Raw genomic sequence first — 22606 nt, 5'->3', positions numbered from 1 at the left:
CTGACAGGTCAGTGAATGAAGGACAGCAGAGCAAAACTAGTATTAAGAACCTTAGGGGTGAGCAACCCTGCCTGTTTTTAGCAGGACTCACATTTACAGAGCTCTTCAACAGATGTGACCCCTCATCACTAGGGCCATCTAGGTGTAAGAGGAAAGGCTGTGTTTTAGAGAGAGTGCTCCTCAACAAAAAGAACAACTTCCCTATTGAGAGAAGGAGAGGGGAAAAAAAAATAAAATCACCATTGTGTCTATAACATCTTAATGATAATCCCAATGGACTGGATCCAAATTGTAAAGAATCAGCCTCAGTCTAACCTGCTAGTTTCTGCACTAAATATTCCATGTACATAACTGTCGGCTTGAGCCAGTGCATATTGGCCTCTTCAGATGAAAGAAAATTGGTGTCGGCAGCCTCCTGAGCACATTTTAATAATCAGCCTGATCATGGGTGCATGGCAGCTGCTCGATTGATGGTGTTAGACAGCGAATAAAGAAAGATGCCAGCAGTGCCCTCAGATCTGACATAACGAGGGAAACATCAGTCATTTGGCTAAAAGGCTCATAAAGGCTCCATCAGCTGTGACACAGGAGTCTGTCTTATGCAAAGCTAATGAGGAAATGTGGCAGTGTTAGCATTCTCTTTAGACAGTAACAAGTTGCGAGTGAGCTGCATTTTAGATGAAAAACCCAGCTGAAAACAGAGCAGTTTTCATGATCTTTGCTTGAACTGATGTCTAGGAAAGACTGTTAGAAATCGAAAGATTTTGAAAAGGCTTCACTGCAGCCATTCCCAATCACAGTATCCTGTATATTGATTCCCAATTGATACCATGTGTATCAGTACATGAGGTTTATCTCATCTGACTAGACTGTGATGATCCTCACCATAGGTCTCCGACTCACACATGCTGCTGTTCCTCCCATTAATACTGGGAACTACTGGGTGTCCAGTGGTCACCAATTAGCAAGGTCTGGGCACAAAAAGGGCTTTATAATTTTCTGTGCAGACCTGAATGGGAAGTAGCGAAGACACAGCTGCACAACTCAGTCCTGCACTGGTCTGCTGCTCTGCTCCCTTCAGGGCTCTGGAAGCAGTGGTTTGGAGTTATCTGAGAACAGTGCCCATCTCTACTACGTGAATATTTTAAAGCAGTCATCCTCCAGGAGGATAGAAGCACCTAACCCTGCCCCTGTATTGGGTTGCAGATGCAGACTGTGAGATCAGTATACCCAGGAGCTGTCAGAAGGGCTGCTCTGGAGAATAAGGTAACAGAAGGGAAGTGGGGAAGAGGAGACAAGCAGATGAACTTTCACTTTCAGTCAAATTTCCATTTCTAACAACTTCTTCCATTTCAGCTCCCTAGCATGTTGATATATTACACTAATTATAAAAGTGACCTTCTCCCCTTGTACATTTTTTCTTCCTACCACTGCTGCAGTCGATAGATTTACAGTCTAGTTTTATTTCTGTGTATGCCATGAGAGCCATTCCAACAGCAACAGGGCATTAGGAAAAAAACAGTCAAAAGGTAATTAGAAATCTTGCTGAAATGTTATGTTTGTTACGTGAGGATTACAATGAATGATTCAACGAGCCTCAAAGTTCATCCTTAACATTGATAAGTGGGTTTCTGCCAAGAATTGCACAGCTGGTGACAGCAGGCATTCAGGGTTTGGGAGGGACACACACTTCTAAGGTGAAATTGGAGACAAGGATTAGAATCAAGGAAAACAAAGGAGGTCTTTATTCCTGGAAATGTTAAAGTCATTTTTCAGTGGCAAAGGAAATGCCATTTTTATAGCACATACCTAATCTTTCCCTAGTTTTGATAGCAGATGTTTAGTTACATAGGTAGAAAGTGGAACTCTCATGTTAAAACAAAGAAAATGGCCATCAGGTTTTCCAACTTTGCTCCTCAGTCACAGCAGTCCTGCGTTGTCCTGTGCCCTTTTGCATGCCACTTTATCTACCTGCACCTCCAGCTCCATATTAACAAAGCAACTAGAAAAATAAAATTACACTGATAAACAGGGTTATCTTGGAATACAAAGAGTGTCAAAACAGAGATCCCAGCACAGAGGGACTGCAGACACAGAGAAGTTTCCCCCAAGTCCTGACTTTATATTCTAGACTGTTCCTGTCTGTCCTAAGTTAAGCTGCTAATTGCAGCAGTAATATAGAAACATAACCTGCCTGAAAAAGCCATCTGCTTAAACAACTTCTTTTCCTAAGAGGTTGTCCTCAAGTACTCTCAACTGCTGTAAGTAACATTTCATTTTTCTTAGAGGTCCACCTCAATTGGTTTTTATCAGTCCTCTGAATGACCATTTACAGCAAGTTTCAAAATATTCATGGTCTATAGCTGCTACTGAGGTTAATTAATAATGTTTCTGAAGGCTGTTGAGATTTTTGAATGAAAGGTTACACACTGTGTACCGGTGCTTCACTGTCTATTAGAGGAGAAAAAAAAGACATGTTTTCTTATGAAAATTAATTCTCTGGCCTCCATTTAGGCCTCTGTGCTGTAAGTTAACTTCATCTAACTGCTTTCTTTGTAGTAGTGACTTACAGATCAGAATACCTTTCCTGGGAAGAGACTGCAAAATTGCACCAGCACTTCAGAGCACCCTGTCAGCATCAGAGTTACAGTGCACGATTTTCTAACAATAGGGCTTTATTTCTGCTGAAAGTTAATATCACTGAGGTATTTCACTTTTATCTAGCTCCATTTGCACTTCTATTTGCTTGGTAATGTGGCTTTACCAAGTTATACTAATACAAATTATTGATTATTGTTTTGGGACACATTCTTTTTTCAACTTAAACTTTAGAGTTGCACAATTTGTATGTGGTATTTTTCTTGGTTTACTTTCTACAATGTATCTGGTATAACCATACTGCCATTTACTATAATGTTTTACGTTAGGGTATATACTGCCTAGTTTGTGAGAAGTCAGTTGAATTTTCCCGAGAAATAAATGCTTGCCCTAAAGCCATTTTTGCAAAATACTAAATGGCAAACAATTACAATGCTTATGCTAAGCTCCATGTTAACAGCTGCATGTATTACAGACTGACATACCGAACATCGATACACCAGTGTCTGTGCAGAACGTATTTAAAGCCATATTTCAAGGCTTGTAACATGCCAACATGCAAATTAATAAATTCTTCTTTCCAAATGTCACCGGCATGGTGATTTCCTGCCAGCCTGAGCGTCATTCTCCTGAAGCAGTAACACAGTCAATCTCCTCTGAATCCCATCTCCCCTGCTTCCTGCAGGGTCCCCGGGAGTTTATGATTCATATTCAGAAAGCTGTATGCAGCAGCCTTTTGGGGATATATATTAATGAAGAAATTTTCTCACGCCAGAGCTGCCTCTTTATTGGAGTACGAAGGGTACAGTCTGTTCTGAGCAGCTTTTTAATTTCTCATAATTAACCCTGCCAGAATTAACATCAGTGGCATCACTGACAGCAAATTAAAGAAGCCACATCAGCAAAATTAAAGCTTTTTCTATCTCTCCCTCTCCCTCCTCCCATTTTCAGCCTCCCTCTCCCGCCTTTTTGTGTGTGTGTTTAAAGAAGAAAGTTCTCCAAGTCTGTCAAGACGATCATCTTGTCATTGCACTAAGAGCCCTGCTGAGATAGGTATGATTAGAGCATTTTCAGACTTCCCTGCTGCTAATACCAACCTATTTCAGCTCTTAACTGGCCACGTGCCATGTAGATTTGTGGCAAAGATCCATGGTTTCAGTTTCTTTCACTCTATGAGGTACAGTGGTTCACCTGATCTCCACTGTGAGCTGATGGAACCAAGATCTAAAGCCCACTGCAGCATTCAGACAGTCTCGTCTACTGACAATGTATTAAAAGACAGATCAGCTGCGCTTTGAGCCTCTTTAATCTAGCTTCATACCAGCCCCTTTTACACAATCCTGGACAGATGATGAAAACAGACTATGAACACCAAGATAACCAAACAAACACAATTTTTCTTCTGTTAAGCCAGAAATAAATGTGTTAAGTTTTGATATTCCTGCAGCCACTTCAATGTAGAAGTTCAGAGAAGGAGAAAAGGGATGGACTATCAATCTCCTACCTGATTTTTTTCACTGCATGTCTGAGAGGAGAAAGGGATCCCAGAGAAAGCCCAATTCAGTGAATGCCATTATAAGAATTACAGTTCAAGCCCACCTGCCCCATGTGAGTGCTCTGAGAACCAAGGCTCCAGAGATCAAGCCCTAGATTGGCTTACACAAATATCTCCCCCCCTCATTTGATCTTTTGGTGAAAACTGACAAATTAATACAGCTGAAAGGTCTAACAAAGGCAAGATATGATAAGACTACTGCTGTTACAGTCACATGTGAAGTTCAGTGATAAACTAAAAATCAGTGCCCTTTATTCATCTATCTACCAACTTTTGTAGAAATCATATTTACTGATCCTCTTATTCCCTCAGTCTAACACAGACTTTCTTTGGCAATGAATGAAACTTGTGATCATGGTCATTTTGCTTTCTGCAGGAAAGAACCTAACCCACATACACCCTTCCACAGGATCATGACAGGAGATGATGATTTCAATAGCCCACAAGGAGAATTTCCAGTGCTACCCCACTACTCTGTACTTGCTTCTTTTCACACTGCCTTCTTCCCAGGGGCCTGGCATTGTACCTTACTTAAAATTTCAACTGCTAAAACGCCTGCCTGTACTTCAAAATGTCCCTGTAAAGAAAGATGCAAATTTGGCAGAATATGGTACACAAAATACCTTCCATCGAATACATGGCATGATGTTATTGTAAAATGTCAATCTCAAAAGCCCAAATCCACAAAGCCAGTAATGTTTTCAGAGATTTGATGGCTTAAGAACAAGAGTAGGGATTTCCATCAATAGGGGGTAGAAGTCAGGGAGAACACAATGGTTATGAACAAGTATGTGACAGCTAACAGAGGTGCACACACACTTCCCGCGACAAACCACAGATCGCATTGTAAAACACTGCAGTTGGTGTAGCATTGGAAATGTGCCATTGCAACCAGAATGATGATCTGCTGCTTGCATTGTCATCTGACTTGATAGGCACTGTTCGAACACAATCTGTGAGCAATTTTAGTTTGCCACAGAGACCACCAGAGGGTAAGAATCTGCTTTACATTCAGCACTCTGAAAGGTCGCAGCAATGATGGTACTGCAGATTACTTGCAGATATGACAGCAGCATCAGTTGTTTGAGACTATAATATTAAGTGCTTGTATGTGTCGCTATGTAAGAATGCATGCATAGTTCTGTGAGAAGGAAACTAAATAACTGCTAAATAACTTTCTGTATTAAAACTGGGAGACAACTGGATTTTTGCAAAAGTTGTCATTAAAATTACTTCTGTGACTAGGGAAGCATAACAATCCTGAGTGGGAATGACTCTAGGACAGTACTGGTACCATGATTATATCATATCAGTTCACAATGGAAAAAGGAAAGCATATATACATATATACACACTATACACACACACACACTTATTATATCACTAACATAGAAAATGAGAAGAGCCAGACATGCCCAGATGACAATTCACCCCAGCTGCTTTTGTGTGAATACCAGAGCCATGGTCCTGAAACCAGGACAGTCAGTTGGACTCATCAGTAAATTGCCTTGCATGCAGCTACAGTCTGGACCATATTCTTGTCCCCCTTTAACTTCCCTAATCGCTCTAAAAGTCTGAAGGACACTCAGCATTTTAATTAACTCCCTGCGACTCTTAGAATCATAGAACAGAATCATAGAATAATTAGGGTTGGAAAGGACCTTAAGATCATAAAGTTCCAACCCCCCTGCCGTGGGTAGGGACACCTTACGCTAAACCATATCACCCAAGGCCTCGTTCAACCTGGTCTTGAACACTGCCAGGGATAGAGCATTCACAATCTCCCTGGGCAACCCATTCCAGGGCCTCACCACCCTAACAGGAAAGAATTCCCTTCTTATATCCAATCTAAACTTCCCCTGTTTAAGTTTTAACCTGTTACCCCTTGTCCTATCACTACAGTCCCTAATGAAGAGTCCCTCTCCAGCATCCCTATAGGCCCCCTTCAGATACTGGAAGGCTGCCATGAGGTCTCCATGCAGCCTTCTCTTCTCCAGGCTGAACAGCCCCAACTTCCTCAGCCTGTCTTCATACAGGAGGTGCTCCAGCCCCTGATCATCCTCGTGGCCTCCTCTGGACTTGTTCCAACAGTTCCATGTCCTTTTTATGTTGAGGACACCAGAACTGCACGCAATACTCCAGGTGAGGTCTCAGAAGAGCAGAGTAGAGGGGCAGGATCACCTCCTTTGACCTGCTGGTCACACTCCTTTTGATGTGGCCCAGGATATGGTTGGCTTTCTGGGCTGCAAGCGCACACTGAAGCCGGCTCATGTTCATTTTCTCATAGATCAACACCCCCAAGTCCTTCTCTGCAGGGCTGCTCTGAATCTCTTCTCTGCCCAACCTGTAGCTGTGCCTACACCGACCCAGGTGTAGGACCTTGCACTTGGCATGGTTAAACTCCATGAGGTTGGCATCAGCCCACCTCACAAGTGTGTCAAGGTCCCTCTGGATGGCATTCCTTCCCTCCAGGGTATCAATCGAACCACACAGCTTGGTGTCATCGGCAAACTTGCTGAGGGCGCACTCAATCCCACTGTCCATGTCACAGACAAAGATGTTAAACAAGACCGGTCCCAGCACCGATCCCTGAGGGACACCACTCGTTACTGGTCTCCAGCCGGACAGTGAGCCATTGACCACAACTCTTTGTGTGCGGCCATCTAGCCAGAGATGCTACATGGAGAAGATTATCAACTGCATGGGATTTCTGGGGTTGAGTCCTGAAAATCTTTGGGTAATTATGAGGTGTTTCCATTAGGCAGCAGATATTTACACATCTTTCTGAGTTTATCCTCTTGATTTTATGACTATTTCCATCACTAACATACATCTTCTTAAAGGTCTACAGATGGACAACTTAGCTGGGAGTGCTATAGTGTAATAAGCCAGGAAAGAGGGAATACACATGAAAAGGAACAGCTAAACAATGCTCAGAGCAACTGGGAAGGTATTTAGAGCTTAGTGTAGAGAAATCTCTGAAGCCATTTGTTCTGTGTATGGCTGCAATAAAAGCAAAAGCAACAAGGACACAGAGATGCATCAACAAAAGGCTGCAATACAAATCATAGGAAGTAAGATGACTTCTCTAATAACTGCTTCACAACTGGAATTCTGTCCACAGTTGTTAAGAATCACACATGACAGTTAGCTTTACTGCAGAGGGGGTGCAACTTTAAAAACCTTGAACCACCTTGGCTACTTAAAGATATGTTGTCAAGACAGGCCAATGTGACTGAATTAATTCCTGCTAGGAAAGGACTGAAGTATTTCATTTTATATTAGGAAAATTTTGAATACACCAGAGGGTTGTGGGAGAGGGAGATAACTTGTTCATTACCAGTTTAAATAAAAATACAAAAACCAAGCTGTGGGCATCATTTCACATTTGGAAATCAAGAGCCAGTATCTGCTATCAGTGACAGCTATAAAACTCTCAATGACTTCAATGAAAGCTGCAAATGTGCATCTAATTGAGGAATCTGGATCACAAAATGTAAAGAAAAATCATTTTGCTTAGAGAGTAATGAATATGCCATATTATGTTGCCAAGTAATATTCCTGTCACAAAGTCTCAATGAGTTTATAAAACAGATTGATATTTTTATTAGTAGAGAGTAGATTGAAAGAGAGCAACAAAACAAAATGAGGATGAAAAAAAGGTAAAAGAAAGCAGGCTTACTGGGCCAAATGGCTTTTTCATGTCCATAAATTGCTAAGTGTATTTCTAATTAATTTCCCAATTTAAACAGCTAGAAATAAAACACAGAGGCTTTAGAGTGTGCGGTGAACTCAGGAGAGACTCTATAGACTTGGACAAATAATAGTATAAAATGGTTTATGAAACCATAGGGTTTATGGTCTATAAATAACTTCCACGTATTTTTATTCTTTACACGTACAATATTACTGAGGACTGGATGATAGCTTTTCACTGCTGCCTGGTTGACTTCTTCCACATACATACCCAAGGTAATGACGATATTGATCCTGAAGAGACATTTTTTGAGACAGATAAAAAAGCCACACAACTGAACTAATAGAAAGGGGCTAGCAACTTAGTGGTAAAGCTGTGGTCATTTAAGTGAACGGCAATTGGCTATACAGTTTAAAACCTACATCCTGGTATCTTCAGGGGCCTGGGATGAAGAAGAGAAAAAAAAGAAAAGGGAAGGGGAAAAGTAAGACATCTGAAAGATGATTTATGGCAGTTAGTGCCTTTAAGGGCCCCTTAGATAACTACCATGTAAATTTTTAGACATCCAAATATTATTTAAATTGAGAAATATATAAGAGATGTGTATTTGTCAGTGTAAGCAAGAGACACACTGAGAAAATGCTTCTGATCTTTAGGACTTACAGCATGCTCTTTTTTGGCTAAGTGTGCAATTCAAAACGTGCCTAATTCCTAAAATCCATATATGTGACACTGCCTGGGTTTCCATGACTACTGCTCTGAAAACCACATTAATTATTCAAGAGGTCCATGCCATTCTCCCTGTGTTCCATAAGGAATGCTGGGAAGCACTGTCTGCCTTTATAGAGCAATACAGATATTTAAAAGGACTGCATCGCTGTCTGTAAATACCACAAATATTTTCTTACAGCACTATGACATCGGCATGACAGGTCCCGTAAATATTATTTAAACACTCTAGTACATCAGTACTAATACCCCAAAACAAAACCCCAAACAAAAAAAAACACCCTACAACACAAAAACCAAATCCCTCCAAAACAGAAAAACTCCTCAGCTTTTTTTCCTTCTCTATTTCAACAGTTTCCAAAAAGGTGCTTTAATTCTACTCTCTGTTTATCATCCCGGTATAATCCTATTTTAAACAAAGTCAAGTAGCTCACATGCAGCAGGGATTAATCGCCTGTGTTTTTCTAGAGGATATAGTTTCAAATTGTGAAACATTAAATCAAATTTCTCACATCAGCTGTGACTAAGCAGCTGTTTGCCGTATCTGTTGATCTCTGTATATTTTAATAACCATAATCAGTGCAAGGAACATTCTTTACAGATAACGTTATCAAAACACACTGTAACAAAGTAAGGAATGTCAGTGCTCGAGCAGTACATACCACCGCCGACGTCCTGTCACAGCAAAACGGTCAGTGCCAATCACAACAGAGCAGCACTGGCGCATTACGGGGCCAATTACTCAAAGGCAGAGAAGAAAGGGAAGTAGGCCAGATCCTCTGCTCGGTGGAAGCAAGACAATAGAGTTACCCCAGATTTATACCTGTGTGACTGAAAGCATAATCTGGCCCAGCATCAATCTTCCCGACACAGAGTCGCCTGGGATCTCAGACTGGCATATATGTAATACTCAGACAGCCCTTATGGAAGAGGTCTAGAGAATGAGAGAGAAAATGATAGCTTTTCTGCAGAATTTTGTAAGTCAAACCACTATATAAAATGCCACTGCTGAGTTATATTCTAGATCTCAATTAAATGCTCTATATTTATATTCCTTCCACACTTTAGTTGTAAAAATAATATTATCTATTAATGCCTATATGTTCAGCGAATATTTTTTCTGTTTGAAAAAAAGAAAAACAAACAAAAAACTATTTCTTTTTACTTTCCAGAATCTCCAACTTGCAGCCCTATTAATATTCTCCAGTAACATCTACAGATTATCGGAACATGCTGCTGACCTTTTACCTGAAGCGGGGATTTAAATAGTAAGGATGATTCTGAATTTCCCCAAAGCAGGGGTACAGCCTTCCTTTAGTCTTGTCACCACATAAAAAAAAAAGCCAAGTGAACAACAGGGAAAACAGCACTCCAGATTCAAAGCTTATCGAAGTCAGACTACCATGAACAGATCCCAGACTGACACTCCCTGAACATGATCAAATATACAGCAGTAAGCAAAAGAAGCGCAGAAACGTTTTTAAGTCTCAGAACACACACCATTCCTGTGCATGCCTCTCCCAGTGTACTCTCTCTTTATGGTACTCCTCACGCTCACAAAATTTTATGAGCTGGTCTGCATCCTGATGCTGGTCACAGTATAGTGGTGGTGCAGAAGTAGGACCCAGGACTGAGATAGCAGCTTTGTCCAGTGACCTCCCACACCCTGCATCACCAACTTACCATCTCTCAACATCTGCCTCCTTCTCCTAATGTTTGCTGGATGAAAATCTCTCCCCCTCTGGCTGTGTACAGCACCCAGCACAATCCTCATCCTCCCGCAGTTTAGCTGGAACGTTAAGACCTTGTTATAATACTTCTAATACACTATAGATCCAATGATAATTTCCAGTTGCCTATTTCCAGGGTTTGTTTGTGGTTTGTTGGGTTTTTTTATCTTCCTCTTGAACATATTTCACCAACAGGGCACCATCGTTACTATTATTATTTACTATTCATATTGCAGCTGCAGCACCCACAGTGCACATTCTTTATTGCTCCCAAGTTCTTACTTGCCATACAAAGTGCTCCATCGAAATACAGATAAAAAGTAATTTCCTCAAGAGCAAGGTGTGAACTGAGCATACTTAATTGTGCACTGTTATATCAACTGCATAATGCTGCAATAAAATTCCAAAACAATGTGATTAAAAATTATACCAAACGAGGATACCAAGGTGCCATAGCCAGTCAAAGCACATTTATCCAATCTAAATTATATGCTAAGCAAATAAAATAAACATGCAATTTGCTAATTAAAGTGCACTCTCATGTATCCTGTAACCATCATAAATTATACAGCAACATTTAATTTTTTGACTGTTTAGCAACGTTTATGACTGCTTTACTAAATTAAACATAGAATGAAGGGGGCAAATTAGTAGGAAAGCACTGCTTCCCCCCTCTCATTTCCTTTTAGATTTATTTTTCCCCTTTCTTTTTTGGTTTTTTTTTTAATAATCGTACCTTCCTACAAGAGTATTTTAACTCTCCATTTTTACTTCCAAATGTATGTTCCATCCGATTCAATGACAACTATTTGCTTTTGCAAATTTTTTCCAGTAAGGAAGTCAGAACATTTGGTTTATCTCATTTGAATAATCATTTAATAAGAATACGATGCTCAAATTCCCCACATTTGGCCAGTGACATAAATGGTGGTGGTTTTTCCCCTAAAATAAGACAAAGATTTTCAACCTTTTCATTTCACCCAAAGCAGCCTGCCCAAATCACAAACGGCAGCTGACTGGCTTCTACTCGAAGCTGAGCTTTCCATCATCTGGAGTCAACCGCTGAAGGCATTCCTGGATCCCACTCAAGGGGAACTGTGAACAGTTGGGGTTTGTTTTCTTTTAAAATACAAGAAAAGTCTCAGACTCTCTGTTTGCCTGGCAACCAGGTCAGCTGTGTTTCAGACTTCTCAGAAACAATGTTTTATCCAGAATATGGCCAGGTAAAAAGAAGGGGAAGTGGGGGAGGAAAGCAGTGTTCAATCTCCTACTTGATTGCTTTGCAGCTTCTCTGAAAAATACAACAGGATTAGTTATGGGATCTGACTCTTATCCCAGTTTCTCTCTCACCTGTTTTCCATATCACTTCTTCCCTTTGCACTTGCAAGAAAGGCAAAATGCCAATAATTAATAGAGTATGGAGACAAAGTGGTTTATTTTCATAATCATGCCCAATACCCAAAGATTAACATTCCTCAAAATTGTCCACCTATCTGAACTTTAGAGATCATCTACGACTAACGTGCTCTTGTAAGTTAAAATGAGAGCAACAGACCACAGGACAACCTTTGTAGTTGGCCAGTGTTACCTCTAACAATCAAACATAAATAAATGTTCAGCGAGATTATCCTTGGAGCTGATGTTCTATATCCAACTGTTATCTGTGAACTCCATCAACCACCCTGTACTGCTGGCACACTCAGTCCTCTACAAATGTGGAGTTAATCACAGACTATTTAGCCTTCCTTGGTAGCAGTGCTGCTTAGACAGTTGGGCAGATCCTAACACATTCTGTATTCTAAAGAAATGCAAATCCAAACCAACATACGACTGCCAAGACAATGCAAGAGCTTTATACAACTGTAAAGATAATTAAGGGCAAGAAAAATCTTTCAGTTGAAGCCAACCACCACTCCAGCAAGTCCCAAATGGCTGTATCCAAACAGAGTACAAAAACTACTACTGTCACCACCTTCTTAGAGGTCCGAGTGCTTTGTTGGAAATGTACAAGATTAACATCCTAATGTAGGTAAATTCACTCAAAACTCTTAATCTTTGCAGAGCTGGGGTTTTTTTTTCTAGAATATACTAGAAATTAATGCATATGCTAGAAGACATTTGTTGGCAGATGCTCTCTGCACAGAGTGCAGCTTCTAACAACAAAGCAACTGAGGAATACTTTCTCCAAACCTTTTAGTTGCCCCTTAGAAAAATAATATTGTTTCATACATGCCTTCCTTGTACAGCAACTGAGATGAGCATATTTGTACTTTGTTGGCTACGTTGCCTTTTTAATTGGAATTACCTTGCTAGGAGGATCAGTGATTTTGCTGCTCTATGCGCAGTGCTGCTCAATTTGCAGTTTTGCTGCAAGACTTTTTCCCTTAGAAATATTCCTAAATTCCCATCTTCAATGAAAACTGCCTCTCACTAGAACAAGGAAATAGTTTTGCTATCTAATCTGCCTCCTGAAACCTTGCCTAAAGACAGCTCCTGCTTCATTGATAATTTATTTTTTGGAAAATGGAGGAAAAATGCATTTCTTTTTGTCTTTCAGACCATCCTTTTTCTAATTTTTCCTGCTGACTGGCATTTAATAATATTGCTTCTGCAATGAACAGAAAGAATTACATTTTCTTGAAAACAAAATGTTGCAATTTTATTTTCTTTAAAAGCAATTTCTTCTTTTTACACATGTACAGAGATACGTTAGCTAGAAAATATCCATTATGCCTTGCCCATGGGGGGTGTGACACCATCTCTCAAACCTCTGCTTATGCCTTGTGATGTAAAATAATTTTAAGTACTAGACAGAAACAGTCCCTGCAACCCTGCAGGTTTAAGGATGAATCATATTTTCTGCTCTGTGAATTATGTCTCCATCTGCTTTGATGTTTAGAATTGGAACCAGATCTTGGACTAAGAAAGTTGATGCCAACAGCTTGTGAAGCCAGTGCCCATCAAAAATATGTGGTGGTTTTAAACTGAATGGCCCGTGTCAGTAAGTATTGTCAGGCTGAACACTCCAATGCAGAGAAACAATGTGCTAATTGAGGTGCACAATTCAGGGCTTATAAAATGGATTTCCTTAGCACAGGTGAGGTTCTAGACTCAGTAATATGTGGTCCAGCTGTTTATCAAATTTAGCACATTTACATATGACCTCCTTCTATCCCTTCTCCCCTCCTGTCTGGCTGAGAAAAATCAATAGTGCTTTGTTGTGGGGTTACGAGAAATTCCAGAAGTGCAAGATAAGCTACTCTCCCCGTTCAACCCTAATAGCCAATGGAGCTCAAGGGAACTCACAATTTCCAGGGCTATGGCTCACTATTTCTGTGTTGTTATGACCTAAGGATATTTTAATGCTGGGAAAAAAATAGCTGTCATCATTTCCAAATTTCTCCCTGCAAGATACTTATATATGTCCTGGGAAGCCTTCCTATGAGGCCTGAACTCTTGGACAAATGGAATGAGATAGACTCCTACCTTTTCTTCCTCCTCCCAACATGTAGCAGCAAACTTATTTTTAAAGTGAAAAACAGTAGCAGAAAGTATTTTCAATTAATTCCCAAATTACTTAGGAGATCCCATTTTATACAAAAAAAACAAACAACATAGCTAAGTTATAATGCAGTTCAAGCCCCTTGTTTGTAGAGTGGGATTCTTCTCTGTTTCAGCTTTGTAAAGTCAAAGTAACACCACAGGACTGAATTACTGAATTCTATTACACCAGGTTTCCAGAACATAAAGGAAACCACAGCCCTGCCTGATGACCTCTGCGGGATTTTTGCCTAAGTGATTATTGCAAGATAAAGCCTTTTGATATAAAGAGGAATGAAACTGAATTTTGAAAGAAAAATGTGTAACAGAAAATGCAAGGCAATTATCTGATTACTAATAGGAAGAGGTACAGAGCCACAATGTATAATGTTCAAGGGATTATCCAGCTTTGAACAATGCTTGCTTAACAGCTGCTACTGAACTGTGGTTTGTGTACTTGGCAGAGAGTTTCATTAATGATAATCTACAGTGTTTACAGCCCATAGGCCTCTAAATATGTTAAGAACCTTTTTTATTTGTATTTTATAATCCTTTTCCCTTATGTTTTATGTTTTTCTTGATATTTTTTGAGATCTGAGGAGGTTTATGTTTCAAAATGATTCATTCGCCTCTGACAACTGCAGAGCAAGATTGCAGTAAATGTTCCCTTGTTATCAAGATTATGTATTTATAAACAGAAAGGAAAACCATCTAAATTCATTCCAGGGTTCGGATCACCACCAGCTAATACATTCAGATGCCAATATACAGTGTTCCATTGTTTACATGCAAAAGTAAATGTCAAACAGAGGTGTCTTTGCCAGTTACCAAATATTCCTCAGTCACTTCTTGGATCCGTCAGGTTGCAGCAAATTGAAACTGCCTTATTTTTGACATTGCATTTGACCTGAGCTTCATTTAGAGGAATCCTGTGATTATTTTGAAGGTACTGTATTGATTAAGACTTAGATTTGCTTTAGAATTTGATTTTCAAATGTTTCCCTAATCTGCTCTTTATGGAAACACTTAGGTGATACTAGGAAAACAGAACATAATTAAGAATATAATTCTGTTGTGGAGGGGATTATGTATTATGTAGTACATTAGGAAGAAGATCATGATTCAAAAGTCAAGTCACTGAGTCCTGGCTGTAATCATTTTGACACACGGTATTTCAGTGGCCATGATTCTCTCATGATAAAACCAAAGGAGATAATTGCTTCATAGCAATTAACATAGTTAATTTTGATACAGGACAGCACACTTTTCCTTCAGTATTTTTCCCCTCTTTTGTCCTCTCCCCCTTTTTAACATCCGATTTGTGCCCGCTCCCGTTGCAGCTGGTTTCCCATCTCAGCGATGCTCAGTCACCGGGAGCCCTCCTGCCAGGCTGCACCCTCCAGGGGACGTGGCAGTGCAAAGAACCTTCTTCACCCACAGCAGTGCAAACCAGAGACTCCCCATGATGTGTTATCCTCATTCCAGTTGGTACCACAGGGGCAGGAACACAGCAGCTCAAGCCACTGGAGGGTTGGGTTTTTTACCCTGGCCCTCCAGTGTGCTGAGCTGCTGAGCCAGCCTCACTAAAATGTACACTTGAAAGAAATCCTTTCCCCTCCTGATCACTATTGGTTTCTATAGAAACAAGAAGGAATCTCTGTTCTTCTCTAAATTTTCCCCCCTAATGCTTTTTGCAGTACTGTAGGAAACCATGCATTTTTTTTTTTTCACCAATTTTTTTCTAGACTCCCCAGCCCTCCATTTATAGCCTCATTCATCCAATTAAAGAACAATAGATTAGATAAAAATGGGCATGGGGTTTAAATTTTAAGCAACTCAATCCCATGCATTAACTATCTGTGGTCAATCCATCTCTCCTGGGTCATTTTATGACTCAAGCATTTCAAAGTAAATATTTTAAAACAACAGTACATCACAAGAGCTAAAAGGGGTCAAGAGGATATTTACTTAACCACTAGTTGACTTTTTAACTTAGAAATATTTCAGCAGTTACTGTATTTAAATGAAATCCATCTCTGCAGCATCCCCATAAATTACTCTAAAACTCCAGGGTTCCCATCCACATTGTGAGTCACCACCCCAATGCCTGCAACTTCTTATTATTTAGATAACTGTGATGTTTGCTTGCTTTGTTATTGTGCCCTTCTCCAGAGACTGCATTTGCACAGGAATTGCTAAGGCTTGTAAATATTGTATCTGCCTTGCTGTAATCACTAGGCAAATACACTTGCAGTCAGTCATATAAAAAAAAACTAAGAGCTGTTGAGTCGTGAAAAATTTCTCTAACAGAGGTCTGACTTTAAAAAATTAGAGAAGAAAATCTTTACAACAAGCAGACTAACAGAGACTACACTAACCAGAAGTGAAAGCAGTAATACAAAGATGTTATTCGGGATCTGCTGTTCTCTCCCATCAGAGAAGGGAGCAATAATCATTATTCACACCGTGATGATGCTATATAATGCTTTTTTTATAAAAACAATAATGGGCACTCATTTTCAGTGCACATAAATAACTTCCTTTTATAGTCAACTTATATTTACTTGCACGTTTACTTGGGAAGTTTAATATTCATGCACATACAAATCACTTACTGTAGGTAGGGAGTTGAACTAAACAGAATAGAGGTTGATTATATTAGGAGATTGCAGATGGGACCAAATTGATTCCTGATGTCGTTCTAACGCAGTAAAGTGACACCCAGGACAGCTTCTGTCCAGTGAGTCTGAAGGAAGAATTCAATACAAATGCTGGTTTTGCTACAGCACTACTGTCTGCATCTCTGCAAAGAGGACAACGGGACAGTCATGGAGCTGCCATCTGTGAAGAGCTTCTTGTCTTCTAATCCTATGTTAGCACTGGTGCATTTTTGCTTTAAAAAAATTAAAATCCTTCTGCAGGTGCAAAGAACGTTATGAGAGTTGTAAACTGAGAAAGTGCTGTGTCAGATTCATCCCTACTCAAACTTAAATCAGCACAGAATTCTTGTGCCACTATATATAATGTTGTGACTTTCAGCACCATCTTTTGAGGATCTAGCACAATGATGTGCAGCGCTGAGGTCACCTCAAAGCCCTTGGTGTGTCTGATTAAGGTTAAGGCTTTCACTCAAAAAGATACCTTTTTACTCAAAAACAGAAGAAAAAGAAAAAAGTATTTCTTGTATTGTTTCTTTCAATAAATAACTTGTCTCATTTTTTAATCCTTTTTCATGTTAGATTCAAGATAACAGCTCAAATGCAAAACTCAATTCAATGCAGAGCTGAAGAGAAAAAAGTCAGTCATTTTTTTTGCAAAACAGTCAGTCCCATCATAGAACAAACTGTTCAGTATTAATTGTTTTACATTGCCATAACTGACACCTTTTAAATTTCTTATAAAAATAATTACAAATTGTTTGTTCCGTGGGCACTAATCACACAAGATGTCATCAATTTTCATGAGGTTTTGCTCCATTTTACCATTGAAACACAGTGTCAAAAAAGAACCATTTTCAGCATCAAATTTTGTTCTGCTTTGGAACATTCATGCATTATGCGGAAAAACAGAGAGGGAAAAAAAAGCAAAGCCAAAAAACAAACAAATAAACTGCAACAGTCCCAGCACAGACTCCTCTAAGGCTAACATGAGGAAAAAGGTAAATGACTGGATTGCTTATTCCAACGCTCAGCAGTCATTCAGTGATACACTGATATTAACAAGGATGGAAGTGTCAAATGCCTGATGATCTGCCAAAAATTTGTATGGGTACCTCCTATGCATTTTCTCTTTCTGTCTTTCCAGGGGGAAATAACTCTGTACATCTTCATGCACAGAAACCTGTTTTCACAGACATGTTGGCCAAAGGAGGGGCAGGAATTTTCATGTTGAGAACCAGGAGAAAAACATGTGCCACAGCTAACTTTCACTGTCATATCTAGAAAACATTTAATATGTGCCAAATCTGAAGACAACAGATGTATGGTAGAGTGCAAGACTCACAATATTAACTGTTAGTTCTGCGATAGTAGGAAATATCTCTCTGCCAACATCAGACTGTACTGAGGCCTAATTGTACCTAACATGGTAGAGGGGTAAGAAAAGCCACCCTACTGAAATTATACAACTTCTAGAAAGCAAACAAAAACCAAAAAGCAAGCACCCTTTACAAGCAGATACTCTATTCTGCTACCAGCAGAATGTGCCTTCATTCTTTACCTTATTCCCAGTTTCCCCTACATTTAACTCCAGGTCCACTTGTGTGTGGCCATCTTCAGCTCTCCTGAACACTGTTAACTGAAGAACCACCTATATGCTGTGGCCGCTATTAGGAGATTATGTAACAAAACAAGAATATCCAGTTGTTGGTCATTGATTTATCTATAAAACAGTAACTGTAAAAATGATAGAAGAGGTTCTGTACAAGACAGTCTTGTGAAGCAGTTTATTACTTAAGCATTAATGACCCGTTTAGAGGTCTTTACTGGTCAGGTAATGACCAGCTAAAGGAGTTAAGGGCCTGAGGCAAAGCACTCTAATAAAACCCTGGATGCAGCATGTGCTTGGTTCCTCCAAATTCTATTAGGAAAGAGGCGTAAAGGGTAATGAAAGACATGTCCAAGAAGCACTCATATCAGCCCTCTCATTTTATATTTGGCATAACACACATGGCCTTATTCCAGCGGCACAAATCATTCCTTGTTTATACTACCACCTATCACAGAGAAGAGCAGTAACTACAGCTGAAAATGGGCAGTCATGATGTTAAGGACCCTGCTGCTTTGGGCAAACAAACCTTCCTCCAACTGAAGGAACCAGTCCTTCTATTCGAGCAACCAGTATCCTTTGCCCCTACAGAGAACACATGTTCAAAAGAAAACAAGGGAGCCAATATGCTGCCAGACTTTTCAGCCAGTCCTAAATCCTACTACTACTAAATCCTACTATTTAGGATGGAGAGGATTAAGTGTGTTCTATATTCCCATGCAATGCTACTTGACAGTGAATGTCCATTTGCTCTTTAGTGTTTGCATTATGAGGAATGACATATTAAAACAGGAGTTTAATATTGATACCTCCACTCTGAGACAGAACAGCTGTATATATATATATACTTGCCAGTAAATTAGAAGCCAAGGGTTGGAACGGTACTCAGGGCCTCACTCTTGGCTTCAGAGGCAGGTAGAACACTCGGGCCCACATAACCGCATCTCACTATTACAGCCCCACAGCATCATTGATTTTGGTCCTGATTTATGGCATCATTTGTTCTTGATAAGAGCCACTTGCCAGTACTTCTCAGAAAGAAGTAAAATACAGTCTAAGACTGGAAATTAGAAAGAAGAGAAGGTAAGAGACTTAGAACTGCTAAAAAATGTCCAGAGATTCCCACATTTGCAGGATGAGACATTCTAGGTACAAGCACATTTATTTGCTCACCTTTTATTACTGTCTCATCAATAGTAAAATGAGGATAAAGAGCATTCTGATGACTTAGTCAAAAAGTTATTTAATTTCACTCTCACTTGTATGGCCATAGTAAATTTCAAATGTTTATTTTAAAAGTTACTCTGTAACTTTACATAACTAGTTATAATAGCTTCTTTAGAGTATTTCCAAATTTTTGTGTAAACAGCCTTTTAAGCCATATTCAAGGCTTGTTTCAGACCTTAACAATCCTTCAGAGCCATTGTAGATAATCATATAAAAACACATTAAGCCAAATTTAAGTTTAACTCCCATACCGAGTAGAAAAATGCTGGCTTCGTATGTATCCCTTCCAATTTTCAAGGTCAAGTATCTCAGGGCTTTATTGCAGACCATCCGAAGCAATCACAGCACAGTGTAGGCATTTACTGAACTGAAATTTTCCATCAAAAGCAGGCAGAGTAGAAAACATACATCGTATTAAATAGATACAATGATTTCTACAGCTATACACTTTGAAGGCCTAGGGAAACAAAAACTAAAATTCAGGCCCTAACTAGAAGTTTATTCCATGAATGCAGCACAAAGCCTGAACCCAAACCAGGAGATTTCTTAATTTTTTTAAAGCAAAATTATAAACTTTTGCAACACAGGGTTAACAACAAAAGTGCTGACACAACAGTAAGTATGTAGTAGTGCCTGCAAGCAGCGCTATAATTAATCTAAGTATACTGTCATTACACTAAATGCTGCTTCTGCAGGATCATTCCATTCGCTTTTCCTCAGATAACATGCAGTTTATTTCCAATCATGTACATTTCCAGCCGTGGCATGATTTGCTAAAGAAACATTAGGTCTTGAAGCAATATCTTAATCAAATCAGAATTTTCTTCTATAAAACAAATCTTTGGCTTTGGGAGAATTAGTAACATCTAATGCCTTAGGATAGAGATGTGAAACTGTGAGCTGAAAAATGCACTGCTGGAGACCATACTCAGCCTGCTTGCTTCTAGCCATTTACGAGTACATCTATCTAACCTCCTACCTACACACCTACACTTTATATGGTCATAAACCACCAATGCAATACCTAAATTATACCCTGAAAACTCCAGGTTTGAAATGGGTTGTATGAAAATTCACCTCATGTGGTTTATTCATTTCTGCAGGAATAGAAGGCTCTGATTCCTTTTGGATGGAACTCATTTAAACAAAGCCCAACAGCAAACACCTATAAATTAAAGCATTATTGGTATTTATGCAAAGAGACACATGTAAACTGAGGGAGTTCTGTGTAAAAGGCTTAAAAAAGGAGAAGTAGACTCTTTAACATGAAAAACTAACAGCATTTACAAAGTTATTAAGTACTTTGTGACCTAATACTTTCAAATACATATACAAGGGAATGAAAAAAAATGGTATCGTGTCTGGAAATCTGTTTATTCACATGTATTTAAGGTTTTTCCCCTACTGCTTCCCACATCCACTAAGGTCATACTGTCTTGATAAACTAAGAAAATATGGGAACAGAATAAATTTAAGTATTTCACTACATCTATCTGAACCTGGTAATTTATAAAGGACAGACATCTATCCAGATTATATTCACTTCAGTGTAAGCTATAAGCTACATTTGAAACAACTGTCTGCTTCAGGAACTTTATAACCAAACTACCATGATTATGTTTACAGATTTGAAGTACAGATACTAGAATTACTCATTCTTTACTTTTGATATGCAGATCATTTATTAAAGACCAATCAGAATTCTACAGCAAGATTTCTATAATAGCAGTATTAACAAAGAATTTGTATCCTTTATTAATGAAAATCACTTTGTAAGACTGTTAAGACTCTGCAGTGTAGTGCTGGGTAAATTCACATACAGAAACTGAAAAAATTCCACAGTGTAAGTCAACGACAAGACTAGAAGCCATGGCCACAGGGCCAGCACAGACCATGGAGTTATTCAGCAGCTTCACCCTTTGCAAACAGCCAAGTTGCAACAGCGAGAATTAGATAAAATATCTTCAGAAGAACATGTGTTTAAAAGGCATGAACACCATCAAGCAGATGCAGCACAATCATTCATGCTAAGACTATTGTGGTGCAAAGTCAAGTTATGTTTCTCCACCAATGAATGTATTTCATCTAGTAACAAAGAATACCACAGTACTCACACATATATATTCAGAAAAGCCACAAAATATGCCTGATAACTACTCTACATTTCAAGAGTGAATAATGATTACAGACATATAGTCCTAACCTATAGCATATCAAAACCTAGAAGTCGTATTAACAAAATAATCATACTTATCTTTTCATACCTAAAGATGGCAGTCCACAAATACTTTAATTTAGCAGTAATTTTGCTCCCCTCCTTGTGTTGACAGTGGCATTCAGGCAGAGAGACCAGGAAATTAATCTGGCTGCAAAGTAATTTTCCTCCCTCCCATTCCCACGCCACCCCTGAATAAATAAATAAATAAATAAACAAACAAATAAGAGAATGTTTTCGGCAGGATGATCTGCTTTGTCTGATTCACAACATGACATCCTAAAAGCTAGCACCAGCACAAGGCAGACAGAATAAATGCATAGCTGGGGTAAGGCTGGAAGGCAAGATAGCATTTGTCCTGGCAGCCTGTGCATGTGTCAAGATTTCAAGTGAATGAAGAAACTGACACCTAAAATTGACAGTGTCTAGGCCGAGGATATTTTACAGATGCTTAAAAAAATATCCAAGGTTCCTTATCCCTTTTGTCTTTTCAAGCTCCCACTTTAGAAATCCAAATACCTCTGGCTTGGATAACCACACATACAACATGACTAACACCTAACAACGTTACCATGTCCTTGGTGCCAGGCAGCGGTAGGCACATCAGGCTGTTACTACAGAACTGGAATGGCCAAGCTATGCCTGCTCTATTACAGCTTGTAGGTATACCTGTAGTAGGGAAAATTAGATAACATCTACAGAACATACTTATGGAGCCCACCAATTTGCTTGGTGGAATAATTCTCCTAAACATAGAGACCGCCAGAAACCTGCTGAAAAGGAAGATCTGAAGCCAATGTTCTAAAACATTCAGAAAAGAAGTGATCAAGGGCACACTGTCTGTCCCCTGGTGACTGAAGATAGATGCCAGCAGTAAGAGACCAGGTAGTTAAATTGTGTGCCAGGTCACATTCCACCTCTAGCCACACCTGGCTAACCCTCCACATCACTATGTCACAAGCATGCCTGAGAGCATAGATGAGTGCAGCAGGTTTTGGGAGCCAGAAACAAGTTCTCACCTACTGCCTCCACATCCACTTAATCCACCT

At 39.4% G+C, this 22606-nt stretch overlaps 1 protein-coding gene across 7 annotated transcripts in view; it reads right to left on the bottom strand.

Moving 5' to 3' along the window:
- Window positions 1-22606, bottom strand: part of AFF2 (ALF transcription elongation factor 2) — a 363928-nt gene that overhangs the window by 276653 nt on the left and 64669 nt on the right. The window lies entirely within an intron of this gene.

The sequence above is a fragment of the Pezoporus wallicus genome, unplaced genomic scaffold (genome assembly GCF_028554395.1).
Source record: "Pezoporus wallicus isolate ANWC-B61680 ecotype Strahan unplaced genomic scaffold, APGP_CSIRO_Pwel_v1 contig_8075, whole genome shotgun sequence".
Taxonomy (NCBI): domain Eukaryota; kingdom Metazoa; phylum Chordata; class Aves; order Psittaciformes; family Psittacidae; genus Pezoporus; species Pezoporus wallicus.
This window is presented reverse-complemented; position numbering and strand designations above follow the sequence as displayed.